The sequence below is a fragment of the Rattus norvegicus genome, chromosome 11 (genome assembly GCF_036323735.1).
Source record: "Rattus norvegicus strain BN/NHsdMcwi chromosome 11, GRCr8, whole genome shotgun sequence".
Taxonomy (NCBI): domain Eukaryota; kingdom Metazoa; phylum Chordata; class Mammalia; order Rodentia; family Muridae; genus Rattus; species Rattus norvegicus.
Window position 1 is genome coordinate 35989643 of NC_086029.1, and position 13385 is coordinate 36003027.

Below are 13385 nucleotides of genomic sequence, written 5' to 3' on the forward strand. Positions count from 1 at the left end.
GAGCTCAATAGGATGCATGAACTTATTTTAATGCATTTCACTTTTCCTTTAAAATGGAGGATCAGTTGAGGAAGTAAAATCTCCTAGGTCTGGATTTACAGATGTTTGTGGTTTGTAATGTGTGTGCTAGAAACCAAGCCTGTGTCCTCTTCAAAAGCAAAGAGTGATTTTACCTATGTAAACTTCTCATAAGAAACAGTTGTAACATTAGAATCCTACAGTCTTTTGAAAAATTCAAACAGTTTAAAATCTGAGGTCTCTTTTAAATTCAGGAACTTTATTGTATTCTCTTATATTATCTTAAGTAACTTACAGGCTTTCTTATTCCAAGAAGGAAGAACCTACATCATGAACATGAAATCAAAGCATAAATTAAATAGGGAAAGTAAATCTGATGCCTGAGATCCAAGACTGTCAAGGTTTCAAACAGCTTTGGTAGCATAGGCTCAGGCTGATTGCATTCTACAAATGATGTTGTTTTGTCAACATCCAGTTTTATAGGAATTTCCAAAAACCTAGGGTTTCCATTGAAACTGAAGTTGTATCTTCACCAGCACCCACTCTGGCCCTAATCTCGGAGTCTGATCCTGATATGTAGTACCTAGCATCGGGTTCTCTCCATGACCACTTTATTCATCATTGACCTGCATGACACCTTTATGTAGCTGCAATTTGAGCTTCTTGCTTGAATGTAGTCTTAAGTCCTCCAGAGCATAGCTTCTGGGTCATGACCCAGAGAAAATATTTACCATTAAGTTTATTGAAATGTTCATTTCTTATTAATCAAACCTGTTTTTTTCTTAAAAGCCTAAACTAACCAACATTAATTTTCCCAATAATCCTCATGCACTTTGAATAAATTCCTATAGAAGCCATATACATATCATGACTCTCTAAGGGACATTGTCAAATATAGAAAACTAAAACAGCAAATTTGTTACAGTAAAAATTACTGTATAAATAGATAACAAGTGTTATCTATCACTAATTAGATTTAAAGGAATACAAGAGAATTATTGTAAGGAATGAATTCTAGAAATAATGTGATTGTGGCTGTGCTGGTTAGATTTGCTTTAAATGTACACAAATGATTATCACCACGATATGGAACTTCAACTGAATTATTATTTATTTCATCAAATCGGCCTGTGAGAAATTTTTATGATTCAAGCTTTTTCTCCTTACATATATAATATATAGCTTCTCAGTATTCAGAATACCTTTGTATTAAAAATTTATTAATTATTAAATTTGCACTGTATTTTATATCAACGTATTAAAAAGTTCAAATAATGCTGAACAAGGCAGAGATATATGATTAGAAATATTGTAGGCATAGTAACGTCTAGCATCAATGTGAAAGTTGCTTCTGTTTCCAACACAAGGATTAATTTATATGTTCATTGGGGAATGCAATTTCACTGTAAATATTTTAATATTTTAGTTAAAATAAGAAATCAAAAAGAATCATAAACTGAAGAAATACTCAATCAAATTAGGGTTTAAGGAGGAACAAACTTTAATTGGTTTAAATCTTTAAGCCTGATAGCAGAGAAGTCAACAATACTGTATTCTATATAGTTTCAGTGGCTTTAATTATTCCCAAGACTTTAACAACTAGAGATGTACAGCAACATGTAAAATGGCTTGAATCTGGGCATATATGCAATAATATCTTCTTAAATGACTATATGAATGAAATCACTTCAGGTAAATGCATTTAATGAATTGTATGTCATACCCAGACATAGTTTTGCATGAATACTATCTGGAATCTGCCATTTTGAGTTTTTAACAAAAGTTTTACAATGCAAGTGATGAGAAATTGGAATGTTTTGAATACTTTAGTGATTTGTTTTACAACGTTGTGTTTCTCAGAATATGTATTTGCAGTTTTTAAATATAAGCTACAGTTCCTGTCCTTATTATCAGCTACCACAGTGAAATCCCAGAGCAGAAAAATTCATTACAGGTCATTAGAAAATTTCCACAGATATCCCTTTCCATTATAATTAGAAATAAGATTTAAATATTGATTTGAACTAAAGGTATGAGTCAGAAGAATAAATATTTACAGGACAGAAGTGTGAAAAAGTCATACAAATTTCTACAGATTACAAAAGAGAAATACCTGGCTTTCCTAAAATACTAAAAAACAATTACGTTAAATCTTACTGTTGTACATAGGAAAACAGCACTTGAAGAAGAAAAAAAATAGGAAAGATGAGGTGAAGAAAAGGAGGAGGAAAGAGGAAGAAGAAGGAGGAGGAGGAGAAGGAGAAGGAGAAGGAGAAGGAGAAGGAGAAGGAGAAGGAGAAGGAGAAGGAGAAGGAGAAGAAGAAGAAGAAGAAGAAGAAGAAGAAGAAGAAGAAGAAGAAGAAGAAGAAGAAGAACAAGAAGAACAAGAAGAAGAAGAACAAGAAGAAGAACAAGAACAAGAAGAACAAGAAGAAGAAGAAGAACAAGAAGAAGAAAAAGGAAGAAGAAGAAGAAGAAGAAGAAGAAGAAGAAGAAAAAGGAAGAAGAAGAAGAAGAAGAACAAGAACAAGAAGAAGAACAAGAACAAGAAGAAGAACAAGAACAAGAAGAAGAACAAGAACAAGAAGAAGAACAAGAACAAGAACAAGAAGAACAACAGGAAGAAGAAGAAGAAGAAGAAGAAGAAGAAGAAGAAGAAGAAGAAGAAGAAGAAGAAGAAGAAGAAGAAGAAGAAGAAGAAGAAGAAGAAGAAGAAGAAGAAGAAGAAGAAGAACAAGAAGAACAAGAAGAACAAGAAGAAGAAGAACAAGAAGAAGAAGAACAAGAAGAAGAACAAGAACAAGAAGAAGAACAAGAAGAACAAGAAGAACAAGAAGAACAAGAACAAGAACAAGAACAAGATCAAGAAGTACAAGAATAAAAAGAACAAGAAGATAATTATTAAGACTTTATGTGTCTTTGTTCCTCTAGTCAGGGACACATGACTAAAAGCTAATGAGCCTCCACAGTGGAGTATGAATAGGACGAAATAAAAATTTGTCTTAAATAAGATCACAAGGATATTAATGACCAAATGAAAATAAGCTCCAAACTAAAAGGAAATATTTTCTCCTTCTAGCGATCTTAAAATTCTATTAGCATTTCCTTTTCCTTTCTAACTGAAATCTTTGAAAGATTCAGTGATCTTTTGAAATCAGTAAATATCATGGTGCTATCACAGGAATGTGATAAAGTCCTACTAATCCTGTAGAAGTGCAAACACTCTGCTAATCATAAGGCAAACTGTGATAACAACTATTAGCCATTATGCAGCTACAAAGAAACTTATAATGTTGACAATTGTGAAAATATCTCCCCACAGACATGTTGCTTATGACAAGGATGATGAAAAACTGCTTTGTTCAACAGAGTTAAGTTCATATTTTATTGGAATATGTCAAAGTTTCTTAATCTTGCAGATATGGACATACTGTGGATGGGGACAGTCTATTATAGGACTTTGAGATTTCTAAGAAAGAATGGTTAGTGCTCAACGCCAGTAACACACCCCACCTAACAAAACTAGAGTATCGCAAACCTTCACAAACATGTTCCATGTTAAGATCTATAAAGCACAAGATAGAGTAATGGTCAGCTCTTCACTCTGCCATGATCCTGCTCTTATCTACTTTATATGTGTGTACAGCACACATCAATACACATAAACATATACATATGGACTAAAAAATAAATAGTATACAAATAAGGATATTGTTATTTATATAATAGCAAAAAAATTTAAAAACATGGATCTACTGTTATACATTATAAAAAAGACATACATTGCTCTATGGAAATGAACACATTTTATCTACCATGTAAATAATAGTCTTGCACGAAATTCAGCATTCAAACTCAGACAAAGCTGACAATTATTTCTGGAGAAAATATAACATTGGCAATTATGTGAAAGAGGAATGACACTCAACTTCCCAGGTGCTATGCTGCTGGAGCCAAAATAAAAGATTGCCTGCTGACTAAAGAATTAGGCCAACAAACTCATTTTAGATATTACTTAAAAGCATGTGAATAAATACTAGAGAGGTTCCATTAATCTAGTTTCTGCATACCTCTGACTGACTTAGTTTCACATGGTGACCCATCACTTCACAATGTTCACAGCTCTGACCACCTTGGCATTTGTCAGCCTCAGCAGCTATATTTCATTTCATATTATGTAAGAGGCAAGATTTATGTGAATTAAGAACAAAAACAGTCATTATAGATATGCAGTGGCATAGCTGGGACTTCGTGAAATTCTTAGGCAAATGGATGAAAGTAAAAACTATAATTTTTATTGAGGTAACCAAGTCACAAAAGAACACACACTAAGTGATAAGTGGATATTAATCCAAAAGCTTGGAATATCCAAGGTACAATTCACAAATCACATGAAGCTCAAGAAGAAGGAAGTCCAAAATGTGGATGTTTCAGTCCTTCTTAGAAAGGGGAACAAAATACTCATGGGAGATCGAGAGTGGGAGGAACATGGGAGGAAAAGAGGAGGTGGAGGGGAAAAAAGAGGGGCAAGTTGTTCAGGTATGAAACGAGACTGGGATGATCTACAGAGGTCAGGGATTTGAACAGAGGTGTGTAGCAATGGGGGGTGGGAAACTGGGGTTAGTCACAAGCAAGTCCCAGGTGCCAGGAATATAAGAGGCTCCCAGGACCCAACAGAGATGATATTAGCTGAAATATCCAAAAAGGGGAGGGAGAACCTATAGAGACCACATCCAGAGGTTAGGCAAGGCCTCTGGATAAGAGATGGGGCCACCTACCCTTCTCAAAATTTTAACCCAGAATTGCTCCTGTCTAAAGGGAATAAAGCAACAAATAGTGGAGAAGAGGCTGAAGAGAAGGCCATCCAGAGATTGCCCCACCCAGAGATCTATCCCATATGAAGCCAACAAACCCAGCCACTATTGTTGCTGCCAAGAACTGCTCGCTGAGCAGGGGTCTGATATAGATGTTTCCTGAGAGGCTCTGCCAGAACCTTAGTGATAGATGAGGATGCGTGGAGCTAACTATTGGACTGAGCACAGGGACCCCAATGGAAGAGTTAGAAAAAGGACTAAAGGAGCTGAAGGAGTTTGCAACCCAATAGGAAGAACAACATCAACCAACCAGATCCCCCAGAGCTTCCAGGGACTAAACCACAAAGCAAAGCGAACCCATGGAGGGACCCATGGCTCCAGTCACATAAATAGCAGAGGATGACATTGTCTGGCAACAAAAGGAGGAGTTCCCTTGGTGCTGTGAATGCTCATTTCCCCAGTGTAGGGGAATGCCAGGGCAGTGAGTTTGGAGTGGGTTGGTGGTAAGGGGAGCATCCTCATATAAGTCGGGGGCGGGGTGGGAGAAAGGGAAACCAGGAAAGGGGATAATGTTTTCTCTAAAACATAATTTAACATTTAATCAAGAAAAAACACAAGTTTAAAATATTGGCACTTAATTATATTTCATAGGAAGATAGCATGTGTGTATTATTTTCCTTATTTTTATGTAAGTACCTGCTTGTCTGATGCTCTGTTTGCAAAAAAAAAAATCTTTATTGATGTCCAGTGTAGCCAAAAGTCCAGGTTTTGGCCCTTCAGATGTTGCTGCTGGACATTGACTATGTGGTGTTCTCAATGCCTGAGCAATTAACCAGTCTTTTGAGTACTTTATTTTTAAACAAAAATTCGGTTTTAATAAATGACATCAGTAAGACAAATTAGACTACAATACACTAGTTTTTTTCAATCAGCTGTTCATTATATTGAAAATATTTATCAAAATACTTATGATCAGAAAGAATGAATTTCTTCCTAATGATGAATAGAATGAGATTGTTATGTATTGCTTTTGGCTTACAGCTCTTCTAAAGATATGTCCAATGGCTGGATATCGACAAAAACTTTTTAAAAGCTTTTATCTGTTCTTAAGGACATGCTGTTTTACAGCAAAGCCAGGTGGCATTTTTCTGAGAATCAAGGCCTGAAGTTGAAAGCGTTGTAAAAGTGGCCCATGAAAAATGAAACCAGTGACCTAGGAAAGACCACGTTTGTGAGTCAAAGCCTGAATTGATCTCTGTTTCACAGGTTTCATTGCTGTGGGCTCTGTAGTTCAACCTAGGTGGATCCTTTCAGGTGAACAGAGGTGGCACTCACTTCTGATAACAACACCCTTCCCAGTGGAAGAATCCTGACAGAGAATTCATCTCTAGACACTGTGTATCAAATAGGAGCGTGTTCACAGAAAAGAATTGCTGTATTCAGGAACATTGATTATTCCTTAATATTTGGAAATCATGCATATCTTTTATTGACATTTGCTGATTTCTCATAAATCCTTTCATCTCTCCTAAAGTTATCATGTAACATGAGCTCATCTGACCTGAAGTAGTGTCATATAATAGGCCCTGCTAGAACAGACTAAAAAGTAATGACTAGTTACACCAAAGCAATGGTCATCATTATTTCATTATCATTTTAATTGGAATTTGTATGTAATATATCCCATTGACAGTTTCCTTCCCCCAACTATACCCAGATTCTTCCCATATTGCATTTCACTCAACTTCACACCCTTTATCTCTCTCTCCCATCAGAAAGCAAATACACACACACACACACACACACACACACACTTGCACATGCACACACACACATACACACACGCACACCACAGAAGCATAAACATACACACATGCACACCACACAAGCATAAACACACACACACATACATACACACCATAAACACACACACACATACATACATACCATAAACACACACACACACATACACACACGCACACAAGCATAAACACACACACATACATACACACCATAAATACACACACAGATATGTATTATATATATTTATACATGTAGTGATTTTTATTTATCAATTCATATTCCTTGCCAATGAGTCATTTTTTATAACATATTGGAACTATTGGCTCTATTATGAATACTCTACTCCAAAATAGTTAATATATTGTTTTATGGCTGATGTGCACATTATGATTGAAAATACACAGGGAATCAAAACTTTGAATAATGAGAAAAGCCTTCAAGAACACAGTGACAGCATGTCTTCATCATGACACTAGTTGTGCATACATAAATACAGTCTCAATTTTAGCTATAATAGTCTCAGTTTTCTATTTTATAATCATGTAAGAAAGACACAGCTCAGAAATTAATTCATGTTAAATATTTTCCTCATTTGTCTTTTTGTTAAATTTCAATAACATATAGCTTTCTATACTCATTTTTACCTGTTAAATTATTTTACATGATACAACTATATAAATTATATTATCTCTCATATACATGTGAGAGATATAAAAGCCCAGCACATCACTTCCATCAAAGTCCTTAGTGGTCTATGGAACAAAAGCAGGTAACTGAAGAAGGCACTGAAGCATCAGATTTTTGCAAGGACCACTAAGTTGAAAATGGCATTAACACATTCATGAAGAGAGAAGACCAACTCTTAAAACTTTCATGACTTTTAGTCACAATAACAATCAGACTACAACATGAGTTTTAAAAAGGAAATTCAAATTGTATAGAGGATTGACTAAGGCAGTGACACACTATCTTGACTATTGGATTACACTTGCCTTCTGGCTAAAAAGGTATATCACAAGCATAGATTGAAGAAGTATAAGTCAATCATACTGGCACAAACCTCATAGCATTTAGGCAGACAACAAAATAATTTGAAAGTAGACTACTGTAAACAACATGTGTTTAAGAAAAAAAAAATGTGGCCAAGAAAAGTTATAACAACTCCCTGCTTCATAGTCAACAGAAGAAACACCACACACACACACACACACACACACACACACACACACACACACACACACAGATGGCGAAATACTTACTGATGATTCAAAGTTGAGTGAGTAGTTGCCATGGTCACTGTTGCTCATGCAGGTTCTTCAAACTAGGGGCTGTTCTTGATGCTGCAAACTATGGGTGACACACATGGCCACTGTTACTCAGGCAAGCTCTGCAAATTGTGGGTAGGTTGCATCAATGTACCCCTGATCAGACATTCTGACAAATTTTCTATATCATAAAAGTTACTTAAATTTTCTGTTGATTTATTGTAGTACATAAATTGAAAACCTGAGATAGAACAAGGGAATGTGATACTAAAGGACTAAATAAAATGCTTGAATCCTGGTTCTACCCAGGTCTATCTCTTGCATTCAACACTGTTTACATCCCTCTTGAAAAACAGAGCTGTTATATTTTCAGTTGTTATTTTCCCTAATATTTAGATTTTCAAAGTCAGAACAAATTATTTAACAGCTTCCAGACTTCTTTAACCTTAATCTTGTGGGATTTTCCAGTCTTCTTAGTCAATTACCTGTTTCCAATATATTGCTCTTTTATTTTATTTTATTTTTCTTGGATATTTTATGAATTTACATTTCAAATGTTATTCCCTTTTCCCCCTCTTCTATCTGGCTGCCACCACCCCCTGCTTCTGTGAGAATACTCCCATTTCCACATACCCACACCCACTTCAATGCCCTGGCATTTTTCAACATTGGAGAAATGAGCCTTCACAGGACCAACAACTTTTCCTCCTATTGATGCTGGACAGCGCCATCCTCTGGAAGGACACGTCATACTCATCAAAGAAAAAATCTACCAAAATGAATTTTCAATTCTGAAAATCTATGCTCCAAAGTGCAGATCCTTCAGTCCTTCTTAAAAGGAAGGACAAAAGTATTCATAGGAGGAGATATGGAGACAATGTTTGGAGCAGAGACTGAAGGGATGGCCATTCAGAAGCTGCCCCACCTGGTGACATACAGTCAGCAAACCCAGACAATATTGTTGATGCCACGAAGTGCATGCTGACAGAAGCCTGATATAGCTGTCTCCTGAGAGGCTTTGCTAGAGCATGAAAAATAGAGAGGCAAATGCTCACAGCCAACCATTGAACTGAGAGTGGGATCCAAATTGGAGGAGTTAGAGAAAGGATTGACCAGAGCTCCCAGGGACTAAATTACCATCCAAAGAGTATACATTGACAGAGTCATGGCTCTAGCTGAATATGTAGCAGAGTTATGGCCTTCTTGGGCACCAAAGGGAGGAGAATCCTTTGGTTCTGCCAAGGCTGGAACCCCAGTGTAGGGAAATGTTAGCGCAGGAGGAGGGAAGGAGTAGGTGGTTGGGTGAGGGAACACCCTCATAGAATGAGGAGGAGGGGGGATGTGATAGGGATGTTTATGGATGGAAACTGGGCAGGGAGATAACATTTGAAATGTAAATAAAAATTTCCAATTTAAGAAAACACTTTACTAAGTTCAAAGCATACATTGCCACACACACAAAATAGTAGGAGAATTCAACACACTACTCTCATCAATGGAAACAAACTAAACAAAGACACAGTGAAACAAACAGAAGTTATTTCTCTTCTTGATATGTATCATTGTGTATCTTATTAGTTCTAATTTGAAAATCTGAATGATATATACTTTATCAAATTTACTCCACTTCAACACTAACAGTTTTGCTCCTGAGTTAGAGCAAATGTTCTTGGCTTAAAGAAAATTAATTCCTCTCTTTGTATTGATTTGGATAATATTTTCCATCATATGGCAAAATGTAAATGGTTGCACTGAAGTTGCAACTTACCATAGCTGGCTTCTATGTTAACCTTTTAATAGGTATCATTTAATACACTATATTGCACTGAATCATCTTAAGACTTCTAAAAATTATGACATCTGAATGTCCAAAAAATTATAAGTACCATGACATATACAATAATCTGAAAAGGTATGAACAGAATCTGCTGAGCTTTTTTGAGTCAGTTAAATTGCTCATTAAATTGCAATCTATATCTATATCTATAGACAGACAGACAGACAGACAGACAGACAGACAGACAGACAGATAGATAGATAGATAGATAGATAGATAGATTATTTAAAGCTAATTTTTCACATAAGAATAGTCTATATGTCTAGGCTTGGTAACCACAAGCCTTGTGCCCTGAAAACCAAATAGAACTTGGTATTTTATAAAAAGAAGTGTACTTGGTGTCTGGTTCATTTTAATGTGATATTTCTTTCAGTTTCTAAGAATCAAGGGACTAAGTTCATAAAATGCTTATTAATAGAACAATCTAAAGGGAATATGGGGAAAATAATTAAACTGATGTGCAATTTCTAAAGAAGTAGCTTATACAGGACTATAAAAACAGGGTTTTGGTCTACAAGCAAGTGCATATTGAGCATATCACACAGCTGCCAGCATACATCCATTACTGACTCTGAGTCATTTTTCAGCAGCTCCTATACACCTTTCTCTCAGGACCCTCGCTCAACGGCAGCTAGCCTATACCTTGTCCTAATAAACCTTTCTCAACCTGGAGTATTGTGTTTTTACACACACACACACATACACACACACACACACACACACATGCACACATACACAATTTATCTCTAAACACATAAATACTTCATGGTATGTGTAGTGTTACTATTATGCATTTAAAAATTATGCTTGGAAAATGAATTCTCAACAGTAAACACAGAAGGGAACTTTTTGTATTATACAATAAGTTTAAGATTAACATTCATTAACTTTTGGTTTTGTTTTGAAACAGTATAACCTATTCTAAATTTACCACATATTTGCTATTATTCGAAGAATAGTTTTATCATGTTAGTCGAATTTATGGCATGCCTATTGTTTTCATTTTGACATGAGATACACTTTCTGTCACGTTGACAAGTGAGTCATGTTCTAGCTCTATTAAGCAGCAGAACTTGGGAGCATCAGCGATGTCGCTCTAGCTTTAGTGTAAAGAATAGAAGGAACTATTAGGATAATTGTTTTCCTTAGCTAGAGCTAAGAAATTAGTGGTGATTAAGATGAGACCATTAACACTGTTGTGAAATATTCTGGGAAGAGCTTTCTGAGAGCCTTCAGAAACTATGTTCCAGACATAGCCAAGGTTGTACCTCCCATTGTAGCTAAACTTGATGATATGTATGAATCACCCAGTGGTCCTGGTTTTGAAAGCATGATGGGATTATTGAGAGCAGATAACATTTGGCACTGTGAAAGGCCTGGGTAAGGCACTTGTGAAGGTAATGTCTCATTTGTAGTTGATGGTTCAGGACTGAAGGGGTCCTGCAAAGATTTTGATGCATTTCACCATGAATGGACCCTGTGAGAGGCTGTTAGTAAATCTGACTGCAGTAAAAGACTCCAGCAAATTGGAGATACATGTACCATGGGATGACCACCAAGAACAGCAGTAACAGTATAACAAAGTCAAACAGGGTCTAGGGTACTACAGAGGGCAGAGCTGGAGATGGGACACAAGCCCTTCGGAGGAGCCCAGAGTATCATGTGTGGATCATAGACATTGGAAAAGGAAGCTATAAAGCTGAAGTTGACTTGGAGACCACAAGATAGAGTCCCAGGATTCCTGCTGAGGAAAACTGCACACAGGGAGTGGAACCAGTGTTGCTACTGAATGCCACATCTGTCAACAGGAGTCAACAGAAATGGACGAAGTTGGAGATTTGACAATTACTTTGACAGTAATTACAGAGACTTGGAGTTTGGAGTTTGACCAGCTGAATTTTGTTCTTACTTTGATCCAGTATTTCAACACTATGATGTTTGGGAATGGTAAACATATGGCCTGTGTTGGAGGTATATAATCTGCTTTTTTATTTAAATTTTGTAGGGGATTATAGCTAAGAAATTGCATGAATCTCAGAATATTTTTCTTTGGACTTTTAAACATTGATGAGATTGTGGTAGACTGTGAGGATTTTTGATAATGGAGTAAGCATATTTTGCATTAGTCAGAAACAAGAGCTGACACTTGTCACATTATTTCTCCACTTTTCATTGCACCTTTCTTTTACTTAGGATTAGAAGTAAATATGTAACCATAGGAAAAAATCAGAACATATTTATTTCCCTTATTGACTCATCATTCATCAAAATTTCTATTTTTTTAAAAAATTCTCTTGATGCATAGCAATGATACAAGCTTCTTACAGTACATGGTGCTAATGATGCCAACAGATGTAGCAACTTTTCTGTTTGCTTTGTTCTAGCCAACTGTCATAAAACAAGCAAAAATAACGAATAGCTGGTCATAGTTTCAAGTTCAATGAAATCATACCTTATGCCAAAAATAAATTAATTTGGAAAAGCCTAAATTCATAGGGACATATTTAACACATAGTTTATTTGAAATGATAATAATGAGAAAAGAAGCTATGCTTGCAAACCTTGTATATTTTCTGACATTAGCAGCTGAGTTACTTTGTTCTTCAAAATTTAAAGAGTGTCCAATGGCACACAGAGCTCAGAAAGCTCATCCTTTACAGCCATTTCTACAAAATCTCACTCTTATCCTCTAAAGGTCAGCAGCTACTATATGGTGAGGTGAGTGAAAAGATGTTTGCTATAAAATAGCCCTAGGGATCCAAATGTTATGCAGGAGAGCTTGCCAACAGACAAAGCACTGCATAAATCTTCAGCATATGTTGCTAGTGTAGCAACAGCAAGAGTGGAGATGAATTTCATATCTAGAGTAGGAATCAATCTTAATGTCACCGGCATCAGTGTTCACACCATGTGGAAGAAGAACGATGCAATGAACTCAAGCTGTTGGTTGCTTTCCTATAGTAGTGGTGGTTCTCTAATGTGTTTGTTGTTATTTTTGTTGCTGAGAATGGTTTTTGGAGTCTCCAAGGCTATGCTAACTTTGATGATACATATCCTATGCATTTGGCTGTTTGGTAGTTTCTCTTCATGGTACTGCACCTGCTCTGTTCCACTGGCCAATTTTCAAAATGGATCATTCTGTTCATTTTTTTTTCATGTATGATCACTTCCTCGGGACACATAAATATCTGTATAAGTTATATTCATCACATTAATTGTGGGTGCCTTGCCTTCTCTCTTTGTGCACTCCTTGTTTGATCTTTTATTTTATTCCCCACCTCCAGAACCATGTCCATAACAATCTAATCTATTTTCCCTTCCTAAACAGATTAGAACCTTCCCACCAGCCCAGTCTTCTGTACCTAACCTCTGTCTGTGTTCTGCGATTGTAACCTGCTTATCAATGACTTAACCTCTAACATCCACATAAAAGTCCACATATTTATATTTTAGGCCTAGTTTATCTCACTCAAAATTATTTTTTCTAACTCCATCCATTTACCTGTAAATTTCCTGATTTCAGTTTTTAAAGGATGAATAATATTCCATTGTGTAACTGTCCATTTTTCTTACCTGTTCTTTTGTTGATGGGCATGTGGCTATATCCAATTTCTGACTATGGTAGGTAAAATAAAGTGATGCACATGG

General features: G+C 36.0%; 1 long non-coding RNA gene across 3 annotated transcripts in view; it reads right to left on the minus strand.

Moving 5' to 3' along the window:
- The window catches only part of LOC120095600 (uncharacterized), an 89219-nt gene that overhangs the window by 36215 nt on the left and 39619 nt on the right, over positions 1–13385 (minus strand). For 2 of the 3 annotated variants that reach the window (XR_005491161.2, XR_010056027.1), the window contains exon 3: positions 7895–7982. The exons of the other annotated variant lie outside the window; for it this stretch is intronic. This is a non-coding gene — a long non-coding RNA (uncharacterized LOC120095600). The remainder of the gene's footprint in view (positions 1–7894; positions 7983–13385) is intronic. 3 annotated transcript variants of the gene reach the window in all.